Raw genomic sequence first — 22,739 nt, forward strand, 5'->3', positions numbered from 1 at the left:
TCATAAGTAGATTTCTGTTGTGCTTAATTTGTGAATCTCCTGATGTATCAATAGTAGGTGAAACAAACTCCAGCTAGTGTTGTGGAAAAAAATGGGACATTTCCTTAAGCTTTTTTTTTTTTTTTTCCATAATATTCTGAGCTAAGAAATACGGTTTCTTTCATTTGATTTACTAAATGCCTTAATTTTTGTTAAAAGAGGACTGGGCAAAGTCTCTGTTTAATACAGAAGCCACTATCTGTGTGACTTTAATACTGACTTATGGTAAATGTCTACTGAGAAAATTTGCATTGTACTGCACTATTTAATTTTATTCCTGTCCTAAGTTTGAGAAATTTGATTGAAAAACTAAGAATTGCCTGCATGCATTGCTCTATTGTATTAACCAAAAAGAGGTTCTTACAGACAAACACAGAAAATATGCATTTAAGAATTATTTTACATGCATATTCCTCTCAATTTTATTTATAAGGAATATTTCTTTTCATTATCCACCTTCATCTCATAGGGATATGTATTTTTCCTGCAGTTGAAACAAGCAGGTATCCACAGTATGTTTCTGCTGTTGTCCTTTAGTTAGACAGTTATTCTTACTGAGTTTTTTTACTTTGGAGTTCAACTTATGTCTCACAATAGGATTCTCTTTGTCAAATCAATAGAACATTGACATATATTGAAGGCAAATTCATGTGTCATATCACTACTGTTAATGGAAAGTGTATTTGGCAATAATGCTAAAATTATTAACATTAACACATTTTTATATGAGAATTTTTAAAAATAATTTTTACTTACTAAAGCAGCAAAATATTTATATCAACTCACCAAAATATTTTGATACTGGAATAAGCAAGACTTTAGTTTTATCATTTAGGTCAGAAATCTCATTTAAGTCGTTTACAGATGGCATGGTAATCAGAAGAAATTAAGCAAAAAATAACCAACCTTTTCTCATATGAAATAGACTCTTCAGCATGGCTCCTTTTAGATTCAAAGCAAACTGAATCATCAGGATCCATACTTCATCTTTGAATCCTACATACAGGAAAATACATTTGTATTTCTTTAAAATTTGCATGCTCAGAACACTTGAAATTTTTTCCCATCTCCCTTTCTTCTGCTATCCACTTCTAATTTCTTTAAATCTGTTTTTTTGCCAGTCTTCCTGCTATCCTTCTACTGGTATCTCCAGTTTTACTTTTTGTTTTCATGACAGTTGGAAAATCCTCATATCCGAAACTCGTTGTAAATTTTTTTGACGATGTGAGCACAAGTAGCAAGGGTATTTTTGACAAATGAGTAAAAATTCCTGTTCTATCCAAATTTGCCCCTGGATCATACTGTCCCCTCCCTCCCTCCCTCATGGTGAAGAATAGTTGTTCCACAACTCCAGCTCAATGAAAAACATACAACTTATGTCCACTTTTTTTTTTTTCTAGCTTTTCTAAAACTTATGTTGGACAAAGGTTCATGATCCATGACACATATGACACATTATGCATTTGGTATCCCTTTTCAGCTATGCCTCTGATTTTCTTCCTATCTATTACTATTTTATCTTTATTCATATTTATAGTCATTAAAATTATTTTATGTTTTACTTTCTGTTCTTGCAAGTAAAGAAAAAATTGTATTGCATCTGGGATGTCAATGTTCATTGTATCAGCATTTTCTCAATTTTCAATTTATACTCTGTCACTCTCTTTAGCCACAATGGTGATTCAATTAAAAAAATGTTCAAAGTCAAGTTTTACAGAATTTAATCGTGATAAATTCATATCTGGTTGGAAGAATATATTTTTTTCTAATTTTGGTTTTATTACTTTATTAAGTGGAATAAAGAATTTGCTCACTAGATGGTACGCTTATGTATTTATTTATTTATTCTATGTGAAACGTACTTCAGCCTGTAAGTTATCAGCATTTTTGAGAGCTGTGAGAGTGACCTGCTGTTAATGTGATGAACAATTTATACAGTGAATTTTGTTCCAGGAACTATACACTTTTTGAAATGTACTGCTCCCAATGAATATACTTAAATTTCTCATATTTTTAAGTTCTTAAAAATGGTAACCAGTAGCCTGAAGGGTGCACATTCTCTCTACCACAGAGAGGAAGAAACATCCAGCTGAAGCCCATAGCAGTCCCATTGGATGCCTCAGTGAAATACATGGCCTCAAAGGACAGAAGGTAGATCAGTGTGCAACTGTGAGTCTAAACCTACACCCTTTACGTGCCAGCTTCAGACAAGTAAGGTTATTATAAGTAGCTTCATTCGGGAAAAAAAGTGAGATATATTAGGGTGAAAGCAATGAGCTTCAGTTTAATCTCTTGTTTTATTCTCTCTAAACCATTTAGCCTGCCATATGTTTCAGCACTATTTAAAATGTGACATTTTAATATTTTTTCTACCATTCTGTATGCTCCTTGAAGAAAGACAAACTTTTAACTTTAGCTAAAATGTGGGATGGCTTGATTTGAAGTTCTTTGAATCAGTAAATATGATAGATGTGTAAGGGGACTAGAGCCAGAATGGCTTTAAATCCTTTTTTATTGCATCATGTGATATCTAGTTTTCTAATGTCGATGGTTTTCTTGCCCCATAGAGTTCTCAATGCCTGTTGCAAAACTCTCACTCTGTACATCAGAAATAGTTTTTTCTGACCTTTTACATGGAAAGATTTTCCTGAAAGTTTATTAAAATCCAGTGGATAAATGTGTCCCCTGAAAGGTACACTGGGGGCCATGCACATAATCTAATGTCCCTTATTGATAAATGACAGTGAATGGAAGGGCAAAAATCCCAGACTCTAATTTTCGCCCACATCACTATGTCTGTCTCAGAACTATCTTCTAAAGAGTATTTCTTTTACTGAGACAAAAAAGGTGGTGTGGAGAATAACCATGTTGGTAAATAAACATTTTGGTAAATAACCTCTTCTACCCTTCTTGTGCAGCCAGTGGTTCAGCAAATAGTTTTACAGGAGAAATAACTTGGTTTTCAGAAGTCAAAATTATTTAAAGAGAAAGCAGAAATGCTGTTTCTATCCTCACACCTACATGTTTCATGCTTTTCCCATACATTTAAGCTGTGAACTGCTTCCCAGACTCTGCTGTAAGTTCACAGTTTTGAGTTCTGCATGTATTGACAATTGCCAGACTTGTTTCCCAAAGTTTTCATCTAGGTTGCATTGATATGAAGTTTAAGCTATGTAGTCTGAGGCTAGGAAAGGAGTAAAATCTCTTTCAACTCTGCTGGTCCCAGAATAATTTAGAGTTCTGATTCATCATAGGTCTTATCTTTCATCTCAAAGAAGGAAATCAATTGGACCATAACCATGCCAAGGAAATTCCCACCTAGGACGATATATTATGCTTATTTTTAAAGTGTACTATTATCTCAAATACTGTCTGTAATATCTAATCAGCAGTTTCCACTTCCCTCTCTTGCTACCATTGTTCTTGTTAGCTTTTATGATGAAATCAACAGTGAATCAGTAAATCAACACCAAGGACAAGAAACCTCCACCAAGTTCTTAATATTGATAGACAAGCTTCGAATGCTTTCTGTGATCTTTTACATGTTTGTAACCTTCCAGATGATGAAAGCATTTCAGCAAATATTTCCTGGACTTCTTACTTCTATCCCTTCCATATTTCCATTCATTTGGTTTACTTCATCTTTTCTGATTCTAAGAGCTAGGAGAAGCTGGCTCACTCTCACAAAGGCGTGCATTTCCTGATCCTACTTCTCCCTGTCCACTTTGCTGCCATTTTCTTCTGGTTATTTAATCCATTGATGGCCTTCTCTTTCCTCCCCTTTTTCTGTCCCTCAGCTGTTGATGGCTTTGATACTGCTCTACCCATTACCTAATGGATTTTCCTGTTGTAGTTTTACCATTAGATTTATGTTTAGTAAAAGGGAATAGTGAAGACTGGGGTGGTTTCAGCAATCCAGGTGTTTTCAAAGATGTGATGTAGCACAAAAATGCCACTGGCAGCAAAATTCTCTGGTGAAAAGTGGGGAGTGAGCTAGGCACAGTGAAATACACACTTGTGACTGTCTGCTCACACTATACCTCTGGAACACTGCATTAAAACAAAAACCAAAAACTACTGCTGGACTTTCAGGGCTCATGAGCCATCAGGCTACCCTAAGCCAGGCTCAGGACTCTGATCCAAGGTCTTTGGGCACTTTTGCTGTGGAGCTCTGTGCAGAAAGCAGCCCTTGCTCTCTCTAGTCACTCTCCCTTTTCCTCTCTAGCTAATTGTCAAAACAATAGAGAAGCCAGATATTTTAATTTTAAGATGTTTGGAACTAAAATTTTGTGTGTATTTGATATAATTATATAGTTTACTATTAACTAGTATTTTTAAAGTCAAATTATTTTTAGAAATGTTGATTAATTAAAATTTTAATTTATTCAGAGGAAAGTTTCTAATATTTTTGGTGGATCCAAAACCTGTTGAATTCTGTAGAAAGAGTAACAAACTCAAGCTTAATTTAGAAAAAAATTTTTTTAGTTAAAATGACTGATAAAGTGTGAGTAATTTCTTTATGTTCATGTTTGCTCTCTGTGAGTAAAGTAGTGAGCTTAATGAAAATTTTTAGCAAGAACAGTGAGATTTTAAGCAAATATTGCATAATTTTAATGAAAAGATTATTTTAAATTATTGCTTTGAAGTGTTCACAGTGGAAAACTGGAAGAAAGTCCTGTTATGACTTACCTTTATCCCAGAATTTCACATTTCCACAAACTTTAACATAAGTAAGGTTGTGTTAGAGATTCTAAGACTTACATTTAACCTCTTAAGGTACAGTCATAGAAACACACTACTGTGTCTTAAAAAAATCTTAATTATATTTCTTGGTTCACCTGTAGTGCAGCTCCTAAAAGAGGGGCAGACAGGTGCTAGATAGTCTAAGGTAAATGAAAAACTTAGGATACTGTAGAAATTTCATGATTAATTATAATATTACCAATACAGGAAAAATAAATACAAAGAGTTTACAGTGGAACAAGACCCTAGATCACAAGAGGTATCAATCCTTAACACTGGAACTCTGATTAAGATGAAAAATGCAATGCTAGTATGGCACATGAAGAAAATGACAATTTATAAAATTGTATTTCAGAAAGAAAATATTTTAATCTTAAAAATTATCTTAGCAGCTTTGCCATTTGCTTAGTGTGGAATTTCAGCTTCATACAGAAAAAAAAGAGTATTGTCTGGTTAGAATCAGAGATGTGGTTGTGGGTTTCTAAATTTTCAGGTAAAATCTTTGCTGCTAGTATCCCTGGAAGTTCTCTTTGACCCTTTTCCCCTTAATGGTTTGGTCTAAAGTAGAACTACTAAATTTTTAAAATAATAGAATTCTTGTTTTTCTGTCAGACTTTATGGAGGAAATTCAAAGGTTCTTTCTTTCCAGTCTGGGCTGAAGCATATGAAAGAAAACAATTCAGCACGGCTTAGTTATGAGTCACCTCCATGATCTGCTAAAATGAAAAACTGACAAAATACAATCTTCAGAGAAATACGTCTTAGAGCTCCTCAGATAAACAATGATCCCAGTTACTGGGCTGCAGGATCCTTCCACCTTCTGTGGGATTTTCATCCCCATTCAAGAATACAGGCCTCTAATTCTCCCTTCCTGACAAAATGTAGGTTGTTTTGAAGCACTTTCAAAGCAGTGAACAAGCATTTATTGTAGTGCAGGGCTGGAGCATACAGACAAGTGCCAGGTGTCACAGGCAAGTTTACTACTTAATAGTCATAGATAACTTGTGGTATATTCCAGTATTTTCATATCAAAAGTATGGCTGCTGATTATTACTTTACACTAGTAAAAATGTATTTGGACAGTCATTATGGGAAACACAATATTTAAACATTATACTTACTATATAGATCATGTTTGGCTTTGAGATTTACTTTGTGTGAAAGACACTTACTGAAGTACATATTTCAAAATGAAGGCATAGAGACAGTTTTCAGCTCCTTTCAGTCATCACTTTTATTCCAGGATTATGCTGATAAATAGAGAGAATTCTCCTTGGCCTTGAGACTTTCATGTGATCTTGAGAAAAATGGGGTAAAGGAAGCAAAGAGAATTCCCTTTTGTGTGCTAAAGTGAAGAGGTAGTGACACAAGCCACAGCTGACCTTTCAAAAGTGAATGCATCTAAACAGATTTAGAATTACTGTATAGATGTGAGCCTCATTAGAACAGCCTTCATAATAGTGTTTTCCATTTCCTCAGTTCTAGCAGAATCAGAAATCTAGAGAGAATAGAGAGAAATCTTTTGATCCTTCTGTCCTTTAGACTCAAGTGAAACCAGAAGTGTAATGAACTAATAAAGGCAAAAGAAATGTCAGTTTCTTAACACTGGTTCAGTTTTGGATTAGTTGCATCATATTCCCTGGCTGCTTCTTAAAAATTAATCACTCTAATCCCCTCTCTTCTTCCTTCTTAATTTGAATGGTTCATTTAAAACTTTCAGGGAATGACATCCTTCTGTATTTTGCTGTCAACAGAGTTACTGCATTTTAGAACATCTCATTCCATTTGCTACTATGCCATTGTTTTGGTGAGGTTTTTATTCTTTGATAGCTATTTGGGCTCATAAATATCTCAAGTACTGCTTTTGTTCCACTTCATTCTTGCCCACCCTCTTTTCCCATTCCTTCACTGAATACAATCATGCTTATCTTCCTTGTGTAGCCAGATCATATTTTCATCCCCATTTGCCTCCCTTTTCACCTGTTGGAAGGCTGTTGAGTACAAAGCAGTGCACTGAAGCAGCAAAGGACTCTAAATGGGAAGCCAGCATAGCTGAGTAGGAGCAAGAGGTCTGAGGAAACAAAGGAACAAAGTTCAAGGAAGTCAACTGAATTGGAAATCCTGAGGGAAGAGAATAATTACTAAGAAGCAGATGCTTGGAGAGGTGAGGGAAAGAGAGTGAAAATGTGAGGCCAGAGCAGCTGTTATCCTGCAAGCCCTTTTTTTCTGCCACAGTCGACCCAGCCAGAACCTTTCACCATCTCTCTGACCTCCTGATGCTCCAGAGTCCCTGGTCAGGTCTGTATGAATCTGCTATGGGCAGAGCCCTGGCTCAGCTAGCTGAGAAAATTGCAGAACTGCAAGGAAAGGCTGTGAGCAAATCTGTAGGACAGATACACACATGATAAGGAAAGCAAAACCAGAGCACTGGGACTGTGTGGTAAAGAGCCTGTGAGCTCAGGGGCTAAGGAGGAACCAGCAAAATTGAAAGCTGAAAAGTTTTTATACAATATTGGGGATGAAAGGAAGAAAAGGAGGACAAAAGCACATTAGTGTTAAATGGTACGGTGTGAGTAGAGTGATTGATGCTTTCTTTTTAAATTGGATTTCAAAATATGCAAGTGGCAACACATCCAATGATCAGGGTTATCAATACCTCCCGAGCAGGGGCAGAAGCAAACCTCAAACCTCACCTGTCTTTGAGGCCTTTGGGAGAGCCTAGTGGAGGACATGCAGAGTCCCAAGGAACAGCTGTCTGGAACAGGAATGGAAGACAGAGTAGACCAAGCACTAAATAGCTAAACAAAGGCAAACTATGTTTTGAAGCTAAAGCAATGAACTTTGAAGGAAGTAGAAAACAAATTTGCTAGTATCACATATCCCTACAACTTCAGTGGAAATATAATGGGAACAAAATATCCTCTAGAAGCCCTCTACATCAAGAGATTTGCTCTATGAGCTGTGTATAGAGTAATTTTGCAAAAATGAAACTGGATATATTTCATATATTACATCAAATAAGGTTTTTTTCTTCTCAGAATCATTATATTAGATATCAGCTGGCCGTAATCTGGATGATTCTTGTTCTTTTTTCATTTCCTAGTAGTGTATGTGACAAGTGTACTGTTGCCCTTTTAAAAGAGATTTAATACTGAAGGACAATCTACTGAGGGACAAAGTCCAAGACCTCTATTTGGCATGTCTTCAGAGGTCATTTGTAAATTTTACATTTAGATAGATTTCCCTTGGATACTACTGTGACAGAATTCTGCATAAAATCATTCTAAGTAAATGGAAAAAAAACCAACAACTTCTACAAGGATTAAGAATGGAACAGGAAACATTTAAGTTTTCAGTCTCAGAAAGGTTTTCTGTAGTCTGTGAATGGGGAAAAAAATTGAGAGTAGTGGGATTAAATGGTGCAATACCATAAGATATCTAGTGTTTCTAGCAGCTGAAGAGGTAAATTTGTTCATGAAGAGCTTGAGCCCGTTCCCAGGAAGTCTGGCTTCTTTTGAGAAGCAAAGTTGCTTACATTAAAATTACTTTAAAAGTTTGAAGAACTCCATGGCACAATAAGGAAGAGAATAATTAGGGGAAAGCTGAAAATACTTGTACAAAAAAGTACTTATTAAGAAAAGTTCCTCACTCCATTAGTGTCTTGGCAATAGTTTTAGTCAAAATACCCTTAATGGACATGGGTTACCAATTAAGCACTGCACATTAGGTTCTAACTCCTCGTTCCTCTGTCCTATTGCTGCAATATTCTCTGCTGCTGTTCCCTGCTGTCAGATCTAAGCCAGTGTTGCTCTGCCATTCCCACTGTGCTGTCCTCACAGATGCTATGGGGTGATGCCTACCCTGGTGGATTTAGGCTTGGACTCTCCAAGGCATTGCAGTGCTTAAAAACAGGTTTAAGGTTGTTTTAGCTCGCTTGGAGTAGATGACAATAAGTCTTCATTCTGGAGTCCCGAGGATCTCATGGATTACTTTCCTCCTTTCTTCAACCAGTTTCCATGGTGAAGCTGTTCCCAAAGACTTTGAAGTACATTCATCTCACAGTTAACACAACTGAGCGATTTCCAGGAGTAGAAAAAAATGGAAGAACTCTATTGTGCTCGTAATAGGAATTTTAATTTTGGTCATGACGGATATTTTAGTCTTGGGTAATATATGTGGAAGAAAGGACGTGATTTGACTAGACAACACATTCCAAATAGCCCTCAGAAAAAGTGGCATTACTTATCCTCTGCTAAGCATGAAAGCATGATCACAGGATCAGAGAATTTTCTGAGTTGGAAGGAACCCAGTTAGATCATTAAAGTCTTATTCCTGGCTCTGAACAGAACAGCCCCAAGAGTAATACCATGTTCCTGAGAGCTTTTTCCAAATTGTCCACAGACTCTGTCAGGTTTGGGGCTGTGACCTCTTCCCTTGGGAGCAAGTTCCAGTGCCCAGCCACCATCTGGGAGAAGAGCCTTTTCCTGATGTACAGTCTAAACCTTCCCTGACACAACTTCAGGCCATTCCCTTAGGAGTGCCCTGTCACTCCTGCACAGGAGGGGATCAGTGTCTACCCATCCTCTGGCATTTGTGAGGAAGTTGCACTGCAGTGAGCTCTCCCCTCAGTCTCCTTCAGGCTGAAAATACCAAGTCGGCTGACCTGCAGCTCTTATCACTTTCTCTCCAGACTCTTTGCCATCTTCATTTCCCTCCTCTGGGTGCTCTCCAACAGCTTTATATCCTTGCACTGTAGCACCCAAAATTGCCTTGAGGTGAGGCTGGCCCACTGCAGAGCAGAGTGGGACAATCTCCTCCCTTGCCTGGCTGGTGATGCCCCAGGACACAGCTGGACATCCTGGCTGCCAGGGCACTGCTGGCTCATGCTCAATTTGCCATCAACTCCCACATCACTTTTCACAGCACTGCTATCCAGCATCTCATTCCCAGTCTGTCCATATATCCAGGGTTGCCCCGTCCCAGGTGCTGAATCTGGCACTTTCCCTTGTGGAGTTTCCCATGGCTGGTGATTGCCCAGCCCTCCAATCTGTTGAGGTCTCTCTGCAGGGCCTCTCTGCCTTTGAGGGAGCCAACATCTGCTCCCAGTTTTGTACCATTTGGAAACTTACTGAGTATCCCTTCCAGTCCTGTGCCCAAGCTATTTATTATGAAGATGCTGAAGACCACAGGGCCAAGGATGGAGCCCTGCAGAGCCACACTGGTGACAGATCCCCAGTCTGATGTCACCTCTCTCACTGATATCACCCTTTGTGCCTGACCCCTGAGCCAGCTGCTCACCCACCCCATGATGTGCTTGTCCATCTGTGTGATGGATGTTTTATCCAGAAGGATCCTGGGAGGGGCTGTGCCTTGCTGCAATCCAAAAAGACTGCACCTACTGGCTTCCCTTAATCAACTAGGGTGGTCTACCCTGTCATAAGAGTAATTTGGGTTTGACAAGCAGGACTTTGCTCTCATGGAGTTGTGCTGACTGTGACCAACATCTGCTTGTCCTTCAGGTGTTTTTCAATGCATCCCCAATAACTGTGTCCATAATTTTATAGGCATGAATAGCAGGAACATATGTGAAAAATATTGGCAAAATTAGCAGTTTACATTATGAAGAATATTCCTGTTGAATATCAAAAGTGTGGATCTAAAGATTTTCATTGCAAAACAAAAGCCTTAAAGGAGCTTTAAGTTTTTGATTCTTACAAAGATTCACATTGTGAACTAGGTTTGGAGGAACTATTCCTTTGACTTCAATGTACTGTACATTTTAGCAAAGTGAATCATAAGAATAAATATCTACTGCATCAGTACTGTCTAAATATCCATGACAAACTAAAAACTAATAAAAGACAAATGTTTCTTATCATATCTGCAAGGCAGCAGCTGTTTGGGAAAGACAAAGCTTAGAAAAAATCAAAACACATAGAATTCTCTATGTATAAATCAAATTGTACCAGTGATATTTCCCACTAAAACATTTCTCAAGTGTGCTGAAACTTTCCAAAAGAATAAAAACTCTATGATGACACCAAACAATATCTTGCTGATTTATTTCTATTTGTAATGCCTGGAGAGTCAGCTTTGAGAACATGAACAAATGTCAGTAACCAAAAGATTAATAAAACCAAAACACACTCAAAACAAAGGAAGAATTAAAATATCATGCATCAATATTTAAAATGTAAAAGCAAAGGACAAGTAGATAAACTATTCTATTAGGAATCTGTTTTATTATAATTTACATAAATTTTTAATTACTCTTACTTCTTCCAGATAAAATTTATCCAGAAACATAAAGAATTCAGAGTAAAAAAATGACATTGCAATTTAGTTGGATCTTAAGCACAAAGACATCACTGGCTTCAAGGGGGGTCTTCTCATAACTTTAAAGGCAAATTGATGTGCTTACTTGCTCTTCTGAGGTATTCCATGAATTCTTCTACTAAAGGAAAAAAAAAAAAAAAAAAAAAAAAAAAAGAAGAAAAAAGAATGCTCTAAATTTTTGTGTTTTGAATGGTGAATACGTGTTTCTGATTATTTGCATTATTTGTTCCAAATAGCAAAAAAGGATTCAATTTAATTTTCAGTCCTACAAAATACATACATCTCTCTTTATATTTTCAGGGCAGATAAATGACAGTGACTCTGGGAATCCATTGTTTTCAAACTCTAACTTGAGACTCTTAAAAAGAGGCTGCATTTTAGAAAATATTCCACTCTTTTTTCTTTCTTGTAATTACTTGTTTTTAAAGTGGATCAGCATGAAGGAGAAACTTTTTTTTTTTTTTAAATATTGGCTTTTTTCTCAAAATGCTTTCCAAAATGTTTGCATTGAACTATTTTGTATTCTAGCCTTAGTCTGTTCAAACTTGTTTTAGTCAGATCACAAGATTACCCCTCATGCTTTTATAATACTTTGCCCAAATACTAAGAATCAGCTCAAGTAATTCACAGTGATTTTCAGTAAATATAGGCAGACTATAGTATCTGGTCCAAAAGCACCATGGATATTCTAACTTCTGTTAATGTGTGATAGGAGTCTGCTGATCCTTTTATTGATTAAAAACATTGATTATGTTGTTTTGAGAGAAAGCTCCCCTAATGCTTCTTGGATGTTCTCTTAGCTTCTGCAGGCAGGATATGAACATGTAACACTTTTCTGGAAAAAAAATAAAAAATATCAATAATTCCAAGTTCTATTATCCAGTATGAAAGAGGGAAATAAATAAAGATAAAAAACGATAAAAAAGGTCCTTTCCATTAGAAAGCAAATTACAGTATTTAATTGTTTTCCACATATTTCCAGTATTTAATTGTTCTCATCTAGCTGGTCCTGCCCAGGTCTGCTACAAGCTTTTGTAGGCACTATATTGCAAAATTTCTCACTCTTATTTGGAGTAGCCTAAAATGCCTTGTGGAATTATTTGGTGTTTTACACTTAGCTGAAACTAAGCTTTGCTTCCAGTAGAAAGATATTAGGAGCTGTGTCTGGCCCTGTGCTTTTGACACTTGTGATAATTTAGAGCAAGTTTAATGCTGTTGTAATGGATGACACTGTACATTTTCTTCTGAACTTGTACTACAAGACCTATGGTGTAAAAGGATTTGATCTAGGCAGTTACACAGCACTGTCAGAGAGCTCCCTGTTAGCACTTCATTGTGGTTACAAGGAGGGAAGGAAAATAATTGTTAACACTGTACACCACAATCTCTGTAGACACAATGTGTGCTCAGATATAAGACTTGAACTCAAATTAGTGTTTTTCAAGCCATCACACAGCACACCTGAAGTTCAGATCCTTGAAGGAAAACTAGACCAGATGGAGGCTTATACATTTACCTTAAGACAGAGCAAATCACCCTGTAGAAGCACAATCACTGGGAAAAGACTAAAAGTCACTAAATGTGGGGCTTCATTAGAAAATGCTGCATTCATGTTCTGTATGAACATAATGGGTCTCCACTTTCCTGTCTGTGCTCTTTATACCTAAAATAAGATTCAGTCACTTCTTAATCATTCCCAGCACCTACAGAGGTCAAAAAACACACAAATGCTTTCTAGAAGTATATTCTTTTTATGCCTTTTGAATTTATTGTTGTGGATCAGAAAGATCTGTCCTCTGGATTCTAGTGGTTACAAAAGAAGTTTTCATTCCCCAGCTCTTGCCAAATAGTCAATTTCATAGGTGTTTCCAAACACATGGAGGATCTTTATGATAACCAAAATTTCTGTAAGAAAGTATGGCAGTGTGGACTGGGACATATGCTTTTTTTACAATATTTTTTGAAAGAGCTTGCCCAAATTGTAGTGTAGATTCCCTATATCTGGAGTAAATGAGGACTACAAAGATGAATTTTGATAATTCTGTGTTTTTTGAACAACATTTCTTCACAATATTAACAGGAAAGGAACTAAAAACCCTCATGATGAGAAAACAAAGGATGACATAAGCTTTGATTAAAGTGCTTATTGACACTGAACATGCCAAAGCAACAACTTGTGTGGCTTAGGATGTGAGTGGAGGCTGTCTCATGTACACTAGAAAAACAAATTTTAAGAGATCCTGAGAGAAAAAGCAACTTTGATTTATTTTTTTTTTTTCAAAACAGAGGAAAGAAAGTGAAGCAGAATACTAGTTTAAGAGATTGCAAGCTTGGAAAGAGTCCCAAGGGTCAGATTTTATGCAAATGCAGGTGTTTTGCTCTTCTGCTTCAGTGTCCAGCTGTTAACAAGATTTACACCCATGAGATGGAATCAAATTATGATTCTGTATATTTCTGCAAATGATATTCAACATAATATCACCCAGGTTTGCTGGCAGCTTATAAAGAAGTCAATAAGCATCTGTTATTTATTGAGATGTAAAGTCATGAAACATTGTGTAAATGGAAAGGTTAGTAAGACCTTTTACTCCCGAAAAACATAGCAGTCTCTTTCAGGAAACACTTCAAGGAGCTTAACTCCTGTAATCAATATATTTCTATATTTGTACACTTAATCAGAGCACATCTGCTTTTCAGTTGTTCAATAAGAAACACATAGAATCAGTGTTACTAACTTTATTACATTGATTTCTTTCATTTTGCATTTTACTCAGATCACAAAATTAAATATTTTTATTTTAGTGACTAAAACTTGACATAAAATCATTCCTTTAGAAAACATTTTTCTCTTTCAAGACAACAACACCTTAAACTACAGCCACTGCAATTCATCATTTTAGCTAAGGGAATTCAACAGTTCTGTAGTAATTTTTTCCTAAGTGTTTTCCTCACTAAGCCTGACATCTGTTACCCAGTATCTCTACAGAAAAGCATGTTGCAGAAGCTTGCTAACAAGATGTTAAAAGAATCTGACTATGTGACACAGTATTCAATTTCTTCTCTCCCTAAAATAATACAGATTTACTGAAGTAGTAAGGTCTTACAGAGTGAGTTGCACTAGGCTTTCAGAAAGAAAAAAACAGTTCTAAAAAGTAAAGGAACTTAACTGTGAACTGTGGAATTTGCTGTCAATTACTTAAAAAACCCCCAAGACTAACATTTTGGAGATTAATAGAAATACTTTACCTGGCAGGTCTTCAAGTAGCCAAGGGCAGAAAGGATGCAGGTGTTGCTGCAGGATGTTCTTTCATCACAATGCTGTTAAAACCATACCAAGGGAAACACCACTGCTCCCCAAACCATGGAGGGACAGTCACCTGCACCTCTGCCCTGCAAGCATGTCAGGACTGGAAAACTCCAGCTGGACAAACTCAGCTTAGCTTTTGCCCAAGACAGTAGTAGTTATTAAGAGTATTTTGCTCTCCTCTATCAAAATTCAGCAGATGACAAACCTACAACCAATTCATCCAAATTGTTGATGAAACCAGTTTTATCTGCAGGCAGGGAAGATCAGCTTTTACTTTAATTTACTCTAGTCTGTCTGGATGTAGAGAGGTGCCACAGAGGTGATGTGAAACTCACAGGGAGCTGAGTAGCTGCAGTGTGGGGCTGTATTTCACAGCAGATTCTGCTGAGTTGATGAGAAGCTAAGAAAGCTTCTCCTTTCTCCTCCTGCCCCAACATTCCAGTCTCCAGTGGGAGTACTATTTGCATTCACAAGTTGTTAAGAAAGAGGAAATCTTTAGCTAAGATATCTGATTAAACTATCATTGATCTGTTAACTGCTCTCTCCCACAAATTAATTGGTATTCTCTTTACACTCCTAAGAAAGTTATCTTGGTGCTTAGCTCTAAATTTCTTTCTGAATGGAAGACTTGCCCCAGCAAGTGCCTTTCACAAGGTGATTTGTTTGGGGAATGAGCCCCAATATTTCTGAAGTATTTGAAGGGGCCCACAGGCAGATTGACTCATCCCTTTTTGCTTCCAGCATCTGGCAGGAGGTTGCACAAGGATGAACAAACTTTCTGTAATGAAACTTAAAAGGTGAGGTATTTTCATGTTTCTCTCTTATCTCAGTTCTTGCACTAATAATTCCATTTAAATTGCAATGAAAGGAAACCCTGGGTAAAAGTATTTCCAAGATATCTGAGTTCTTAGCTCAAAAACCAGATTTTTTCATGACATTATAAAACCCCTGATTTATAATCTCAAGTGAAGAAATAAAAGAATACATATTTGAAGATTGGCTTAAGATTCCAACAAAAAAACCACTCACATTTTCCCTTCCATGATTATTGACTTATCCAAAGTGTTGCACAGCTGATAAGCAATAATATCACAAAGTAGATTGTAATAGAACTGGATAGAGTGTCTTATTTTTTCCTTATACTTTGTTGAACAGAAGGTTAAACCTTATGCCAGCCAAAACGTGTTTCCCAAATTGTATTGGTTCTGATGGATACTTAGATGACATTATTTGAGAGACATTGTCCTTGGCCAAAGGGAGTTTATCCACTGTGGAGAACTCCAAACAGCAAAGTATCTTCCTAAAGAAGTCTTTCAGAAAACATGCTTTGCCATTTCATGGAATCACAGAAGCATTGGCTAGATCTCTGTCACCTAGTCCAACCTCAGCCTGGAAGCAGGATGGTAGCCAAAACTGAACCAGATGTGAGGTAGCCTGGTCTCACTGCAAGTGTGGGAGACTTCCAGGGATGGTGAGTCTGCAACCATTCTGCACGACCTGTTCCAGGGCTGGACACTGTGCCATGAAGGATCCTTCTGCATGAGCTGATGGGAAGGGGGTCAGTAGGCTTGGAGGGTAAAAGTGCTTCCAGAGAAAAGCAGTTCAAGGTAAGGGAACAGAACTTTCATTGAGGGAAGCACGCAGGAATTTCTCAAGGAGTGATAGTAATTTATTTGCCCTTCCCTTTCCTCATTCCTCCAGTATGTCAGGTGCAGCCTAATAATTGTTATTTTCTTCCAGTTACAAGACGGTTTTTTTTTTTTTAAACCAATGTTTTTTAAAATATATTTCTTTTGCTTTAATTAGCAATACTCTTATTGTATTAAACACATTTCTACTGTTATTTAAATTCCCAGTAATGTATCAACTTACAGAATATTGTGTGACATCACATATGCTTGCTTAGAAAAAGTGAAATTGAAAACAAAACCATTTCCCAGAAAAATTGCTGTGGTCCTTCCCAAAGATCCTTCAAATGGCTTGAGAGCCTAAAGCATTTTCTCTCTCTCAAATGTGTTATTCATCTTTTCAGAGGTTACTTTCTTGCCTTAGGAGACTGAGAATGCTTTCTCTGATGCAATCTCATCAACGGGTGCAACAAATATAGGGAACATATTCAGTCAGGAATGAAGAAATGGAGCTATGACTTATAACATTAAATTCTAGGTCTTTTCTTATTGAGTGCTGATAATAGGGTGGGATGTTGAAAGGATTAAGGAAATCCTAGAAGTGACCTGGATTACATCCTACACTTCAGTCTCTGTGCTTATGCTTTCTTTGTTCCCTCTATGGCATCTAACCTGAGTATTGCTGTTCCTTTCCCTGCCTTCCACCTCTTTAAAATCATGGAGGTTTTTTTTTTAAATGACACTATAGTAATATCTTATCCAAATATGAGTTATGAAGTCACAAGTGTTTTTCCCAGTATTTTTTTTTTTTCTGCCAATTGATAAGAAACACTTGCAGAAATCTTAAACCTTAAAAAAATGGTCTTCCTGACATGTACAATAAAACCTGTGAATGATTTGAGTCATGGTTGGCATTCTGCTATCCTGAACCTCCCCCAGGCATGACTGACAGTTCTGCTGATAGGAATCTGTGTTGATTTCAATCTTTGGATTTTTCTCATTTGCAGTCACTTGAATGGCTGATAAAGTTTTCTCTATATACAGCCTGGTGCCTAATGTCTTTGGGTGGTTAATATATACTCCTTGCTCCAGTGAAACTCTGAGGGATATAAATAATAGTTTATTGTCAGAATAAAAGTTTTTGAATTTCTTCAAAGAAATTCATCCCTAGGATATGACTTCTCAGAGAAAGTTACTGCTCTCTTGAAAAAGGCTGATAAAGCAGCTTACAGTAGACAGTGAGTGAAAGATGGGAGACTTGCTTCCTGCTTAGGAAGTAAAAGATAATTCTGTATGTAAATTTTCTTTCAGATAGCTCAGTTTTTGACACCAGAAATGCTAACTGGTTTTGGCTAATTTTTGCTCTGCTTCTGTGAATTGATAGAATATAGATACCACATGAACCCTCCATATATGTCACAGTAACAGAGAAGCCCCTCCTCTATTTTCCTTACTGACAAAGGTCTTTGCATTGAAACCTGCTGTGCCAGATATGCACAGCTGCTGTAATCTCTCTTCCTTATATCTCTGTTAATTTGCCCTGGGAAAGCTGGGCAAGGCTGTTTTGGTCAGAGTGAATGACCCTGCTCTGCTGATGGGGCTTTTCTCTCTTGCTTCTCTCATTTTACCCCTTCTCATGTGTCCCTCTCCTGGCATGCATGTGGGCTTGTCTGCAGGCCTGCAAGCAGAGCTGTGGCAGTTGTGTTGATGAATGCTAACTAGGAAAAAGCTGGTACAGCTCCAAGCAATCATTTTACAAGTAATTCATTTGGATACTGAATACCCAGCCTGCAGTTTTTATGCATCTACCCAAGGGACAGCTCTTCACGTTGATTCAACCTGCCTTCCAGCAGGACATTATCATCCCTTTCTACACTTTCTTTTCCTTGCTTTTTTCCCTTTTTGTATGATGCAGTAGAGTCTTGTTGCCCTATTAGAACCTGTTTTCTTCTGCTTTTGTGAATTAAGCCATGCTCTCTCCTTTCTGAGTGGAAAAGCTATTAATAGATAGACAGATAGATAGATAGATAGATAGATAGATAGATAGATAGATAGATAGATAGATAGATAGATACATACATACATACATACATAAATGCATAGATACATGGATATACATGCATATATACAGAAATCTTATATATGAGTGGTTGTGGCAATTGACCTGCCTGTCAGGAGGCTGACACTTTATGGAAAGAGTGATGTGGAGCCTTTAATGAGCCAAGGTGAGGACAAAATCAATGGGATCTGTCCTAGAGAGCCTGTAAGATAAGACAAACCCTTCCTGAAATAAGACCATGCTACTGAAATTGTTGTCTAAGTAGGATGCTTATAACCATGTAAGGTAGTTCTGTTACCTGGAAACCCTCATTTGGGGATAGCATCTTGCCTTGAAGACAAGATTCCATCAGACATCAGCTTACCAGGAGACACTAAATGTCAGGTGTGTACCTTGGCAGCCAGTGGATATAGATGGGTCCCAAACAAGAAACTGCAGGACTTAAAATAGATGGCAGAAACTGCTGTGTGCAGAAAGCTACTCTTAGCAACCTAGGGGAGTCTGTTCAAGTACATAAAGTCCTTGACTCTAAAATCTGGTCATTGACATATGTCCCTAAGAATATACGAGTCAGGTGTATTTACTGAGGACAAATCCAATGCAGCACAGGAAAATGGCAATTTCTATGAAATGCTTCTCTGCAACAGAACACAGTGTCATGGGAGCCATGTTTCATGTGAATAGCAGAGTTTTTGCTCACTTCTATGTCCATTGCTGTTTCAGTACTTGTCTTGCAGGTGCACAGTACAATTGCTACTGGTGTTCTTAAGAGTGTGTATCAAATGGAACGGTTCAAGAGTTAGTACAGTGCAGTAAACAAAGTTGCTTATGTAACATATTATTTTTTGCAATTTTTATTAACCATTGATATGCCTCTCAATATTTATTAGTTTTCCAACTACTAAAAATACCCATTTATTACTAAAATTACACAATTTTTTTGCACATAGATAAAATGTGATCAGGTACGAATACTTTCCAGAATGTTTACTATAGTTTTTAGAGATTAAAGTCTAGTTTCTTCAAGAACATAGCTTCCCTATTCATTTAAACTGGCATATTCTTGAAGGTTTTACAACTGCCACACATATTAGTAGCAGTTCCTGTATTTCACCTAATTTAGCTTCAAGATCCATGTCTTATTAAAAAAAGTCATTCTCTTCCATGATATTTTTCACACAAGTATCATATTTTGCTTGAGATTACCCACCCCATGGTGACACAAAATTTGAAAAGCTGTTTTAAAGTCTCCTTCCACACTCAAGACCAAGTAATAGCAAATAAGAATAGAATGAGAAGATGTGGATCATCTCCTTCTCTTGAACCAATAAAAATGTCACTAAGAGTTTCAGACCAAGTGCATTGCTCTGTAACTGAATATGCTTATTATCTGCTTCTCAATTTTCAGTTGCAACCAAGGTTCAAGGACAAAATATAAATTTCTTGCATGCAGGGCTTTTCTCTTACCCTGGAACTGTAACAATAGGAAGCAAAATAAGAAATACAAAGCATTATATAATACATATATAAACTAATAAGCTATAAACTAATACTACAAATTTAAGTCCTTGAAATTGACTTTGACAGTTAATTGACAGTTAATATAATTTTACCACTGATTCAGCAGTTGATCAGGACTGTACCTTATTTATATTGCAAATCACAGAATCACAGAATATCCAGAGTTTGAAAGGAACGAGTAGGACGAGTGAAATTCTCCACAGGACTGGCCCAGGAGTCACACCATGTGCCTGAGAGCTTTGTCCAAATGCTTCTTGAGCTCTGTCAGGCTTGGTGCTGTGACCACTTCTCTTTGGAGCCTGTTCCAGTGCCAGAACACCCTCAGGGGAGAACTTTTTTTCTAATATCGCCCCTAAAAGTCCCCTGACACTGTTTCATGCCACTCCCTTGACCCTCTTGCTGATGACCTGACAAAAGTGATCAGTGTCCCTTTGTTTCCCCTCATGAGGAAATTTTCACTGCAGTGGGGTCTCACAATTTCCTTCTGTCCAGGCTGAACAGAACAAGTGACCTCAGCTGCAGCTCATATCACTTTCCCTCAAGGCCCTTCACTCTCTTCATTGCCCTCCTTTGCACACTTGTTTACAGTTTAGTGTCTTTTTCACGTTTTGGCACCCAAAACTACCCCCAGCACTCGAGCTGAGGCAGTTGCTGAGAGCAGAGCAGAACAATCTCCTCCTTTTCCCAGCTGGTGATGCTGCCCCTGATGCCTCCAGAAAATGGGTGACCCTCCCAATTGCCACGGCACTGCTGGCTCATGTTCAACTCACCACTGACCAGGACCCCAAGGTCCCTTTCCATGGTGCTGCTCCTTAGCACCTTGTTCCCCAGTCTTCCTCTAATAGTACAATTTTTTTCTTAATGTTTACCTGTGGCCAAAGTTCATTCTATTATAGTGCCTCTCTTCTGCTCTATTTCTAATTGTCATTTCAGAGGTTTCTGCTCAGCCAAGAGATGCTGTTCTGCCACCTGTGTTAGTGTGGCACATTGTGAAGCACCCAGAGAAGGGTCTAAGATAATAAGGTCTAAGATGTGGCTCAGGTTTTTGAGCTACACAGAAGCCTGAGCTTCACTACACTCTATCTCCATTCATCTGTCTCTAAAGGATGGTGTGATACGAATTTTATATTCAACACAGTCCTAATAAAACTGAAAAGTAAAGACAGAGGATAAACTGATGAAGCACATGTACACACACACACATATACACACACAAATTAATTATCTTTAATTTTCTTCTTAATTTCAAGCAGTTTCATAAGAGTTTCTTTGTAAATAGAAGCAAATATTAAGAACAGCAAGTATTTTCTTTCCAGTCATTCACCGTGACTATCTATCTTCTTTCCATCCATCCATCCATCCATCCATCCATCCATCCATCCATCCATCCATCCATCCATCCATCCATCCATCCATCCATCCATCCATTTCACCTCCTAGTCTTCACTCATGGGCTTATAAAATATTTATTTCCTCTAGAGTTTTTGTTCTCATCCCTTGCCCCAGAAGCTTCCGTTATTCTTGCTTTACCTGACATTTGTCACAGTCTCTCTGCTTTTAAAATATAATTACCACATTAGAAAACCTCATTCAGTGCCACAAAAGTGTCTAGAGGGATATCTGCACATGAGAGAAAAGCATGGACAAAGATAGGTCAAAGAAAAAAGTTAGGGAAAACACAATCTTTTCTTTAGAGACATGAAAATATAGATAATGTATGTGCTAAACATTTTTCATCCCAACTAGTCACCTGTGTAAGAAAATCCCAGCCAATACCCAGGTCTTCAATTTTTCACCTTTTCCTCTCCTTCTCTGGGTTTTTTTCTTCTTTTAGCACACTTAAAGCATCCCAGTCACCTCTATTTTCACTGAAGGCAACAGGCCTCTTCTGTTCTTGAGAACCTTTTTATACTTGTAGTATTGCAGTTCATAAAAAAAGATGCCTTAGGAAAGTTCTCTTAGGCTTAAAAAAGATTATCTGATATTCTACTGACAAAGAATATCTTTCTTTCCCTCAGTAAAAGATGCTGAGAACAAACAAAAAGCTGCAAGAAATAGAACAGATGGTTGATTGTTAAAAAAAACTGTCAGCTATCTTTTGGAGAGCAGGGGGCATATGATAAAGTCAGAATAGCCAAGAAAATCAAATGGCATTAAGCCTTGCTAAGGAAAATCAAAAATATACACACAGTAGAGAAGGAGATAGGAGAAAGGACAGGTAAAACATTCAGGGGCCAGGATGCAGTGTAGAAAGGATTCAGATGTGGGACAAACCTGTTGTGATCTTTGCTTCATTTTCCAGTCAGAAGGATGATGCAAAATCACGAGCAGAATTATATATAGAACTAGAAATAGACATGTCTTCCTGTAGGAAGCCAGCATGCACAGATTGAGGTATCAGAAGTCTCTGGAATATGGTCTGGTCCACAGAGTCAGGTCCAGTAGAAAGATTTTATGATTGACCTGCTTGACTGCAGAACATACATGTAAAGGTACTCAGCAAGGAAAGGTATGCAACAACAAACATGATACAATCTGTCCAACACAAACTTTGTGAATAAATTTTGGAGTAATGACACATGAGTATAAAAAACCCCACAGGTTTTATGAAATACAATGGCAAAAATAATTTACAAAAAATCTTTCCAAGGACAGCTTTAGTCATGTTAGATAGGCCCTTTCATACCATGTATTTTTTGAACAAGGGGTGAATGAAAGACTTATCTCACTTGATTTCAAGAAAACATACCATAGAATGGCAGCTCATAGTCAGGCCAAGATGATGGAAACAGTCATTACTACAGAAGTCAAGAGTAAAGAAGAAATGGTGGAAGGAAATGGTGACAGACACTGCTAACAGGACTGGGCAGAAGCTGCTGGTGCAATCCTCAGGGGCTTGCCAGATGGACCTTAGACAGCAATGACTTGGGAACAAGAAATGAGACTGTAATAATTAAATTTACTGACAGTGCAAATTTGAGAAGCATCATCAATACACAGGAGAATCAGAATAACATACAGGAGGAACTAAATGACCTGGTCAAGGAAACTGACTGAGAAGGGACAAAATTTAATCATGCAAAGTGGCGTCTCATGCATTTGGCAA

The sequence above is a fragment of the Erithacus rubecula genome, assembly GCF_903797595.1.
Source record: "Erithacus rubecula genome assembly, contig: SUPER_Z_unloc_4, whole genome shotgun sequence".
In the NCBI taxonomy this organism is placed as follows: Eukaryota; Metazoa; Chordata; class Aves; order Passeriformes; family Muscicapidae; genus Erithacus; species Erithacus rubecula.